Here is a 2256-nt window from a genome sequence, read left to right on the forward strand (position 1 = left end):
TGTATTTATTAAAACACTAAATATGGACTGTCCTTCTGCCTAATATGGAGAGCTCAACAACCAAATAACACATTTGCTTCAATGTTTCTTCAAGAATCTGTGCTACAGTTTAGCAAAAAATATTTATTTAATATATAAATTATAAATATTTCTTATATAAATTATATTAAAAAAAAACCTTCATCATTTGTTGTATGTAAAATGCTGATTTCTTTCTTTCTTCTTACATGACATTAACTTGATTAGTTAATTTCTCTATTTCCTAACCTTGATTGCAGTTCACCTGTGGTTGTTTTAGCTGATTGGACATGATTTGGACAGGTAGCCAGCTGTCTGAGGGAGAAGCAGCCTGCAGAGCTCAGAGCTGAGCCAGTCTGAAGGCGTAACACATATCTTGATTCTGACATTTATGTAGAAATCTCACAAGTCTTAGCTTTCTTTTGAGACCTAAGATTATTTATACAGCCCTTGTAGTTGTGAAGATATACTCTATTTAGTTTGAGTAAGTAATTCCAGACAGGTAGCAGCAAAAATAGGCCTCGTATGGAAGAGGCTAAGCCTTCAGAATTCTTTGATGGAATGAGTTTGGAAACCAGGATATTTTTTTTTTAGCTGAATCAGCGGAGAGGGGCCTTGGCCAGAGGGATGATCAACAGAGTCCAAACAGTGGATGAGCTCTGCTGATCAAGTGAGAGACCTCGTCCAGTATCAGCAGCCTCCGAATGTAGAAAAAACAACTGCCACATCACAAGTATACTGGGTATATATATATATATATATATATATATATATATTTGTGTATGTGTCAGTTCCAGGCAGCAGCAACCCTGCCACAGTGAAACAAAACTGGGCAGCAAAAGATAATGATAACAATAATTCAAAGTGTCAAGTAGCTACACTTACCTTCAAATCTTTTAAGCAGAAGAAGTGACAAATTTTGGTGCTGCAGCTGGCCTCAGTTGAAGGATGATCTCAGCAGTGAAATGACTTTGACATTGTTGCACAGGAAAAAAAACAAAGGAGACAGGAGAGAGCCGTCCTTCACAGGAGCACACTGATGTTGAGGAGTTGGCCGTCAGACAGTAATAGACAGTTGTCTCTCAGTGGAGAGGGTGGAAGGGGATGAGTAATCAGGGTTAGCATCTCCCAACAGCTTGGACAAGGTGTGTGTCAATCAGTTAATGTTCTGAATTTCTAAATACAACTATATAATTCTATAATCATTGTGTAAATAACATAGAACTATTTTCCCTGCAGGTGCCCTCTCTCTCTCACACGCACACGTACCATCCCATACAAACATATCATGGATTAAATAAACCATTTGTAGCATGTCTCCTTTCCTCAGGTGGACAGCCTTGATGATGAGACGGTGGCTGTATGTTCAGAGAGAGATCTGGTACACCTGTGACCAATTTCACACAGTTTTCCCTTTGCCAACCTGAGTACAGATGGTGAGAGTGAGAGTGTCCCCTTCCTTAGGGGACAATGATGGTTAATATTAGACTGTTCGTGTGTTATTTTTCCAGATTGGGGCAGACAAAAGAAAATGAAGATTTTCTAAAAAAAGTGAAATTTATGCGTGCCTGGAGTAGCTAAGAAGGTAATTTGGTGATGTAATTTATTTCCGGGCATGGGAAACATCATCCATTTTCTCTCTCTCCATCAGCGCTTTCTAGCTCCTGCCAAAGGATCCTCAGGGCCCAGTTGTTGTGTTTTTTAAACACTTTGAGTGACCCCATGCTGCTATTCTACCTGTTTGATACATACCTAGTAGCATTCAGTGTTATATGCAGACCCATTAAGAGCACTCATTATCTGGATTTGGTGAGATTGAAAAGTTTGTATCTGGATCAGACTGTGCTTTGAACAAAGTGGATAAAAGTAAGACAGACAGCTATAAATAACATGCTTTAAAAAAAAAAAAAAAAAGTAAGATGGATTGCGTAATCCTGATGACAATTTTAATCCAGATTACACTTTTTGAACACCTGGGCCCCGGTGTATGAGTAGTACTCCCACATGGATGTGTCTGGGTTTTGGAGAACCTCCAAATGAATGTTTGACTGGTAACCTAAAAAAACAAAAACAAAGCGACCACTTCATCCTCAGATCCCTTTTGATCACAATAATCTGGTACCGCATCGACATTGGTTTGTGGAGAGACATCAGTGCACTCCCCTGTGTATCCAGTTGCAATCAATCTATAGATTTGTAGTTCAAATGCAATGACGTAATTCCATGCCCTTATTTTGA

The sequence above is a fragment of the Trachurus japonicus genome, chromosome 17 (assembly GCF_045865225.1).
Source record: "Trachurus japonicus isolate A0001 chromosome 17, Traja_1.0".
In the NCBI taxonomy this organism is placed as follows: Eukaryota; Metazoa; Chordata; class Actinopteri; order Carangiformes; family Carangidae; genus Trachurus; species Trachurus japonicus.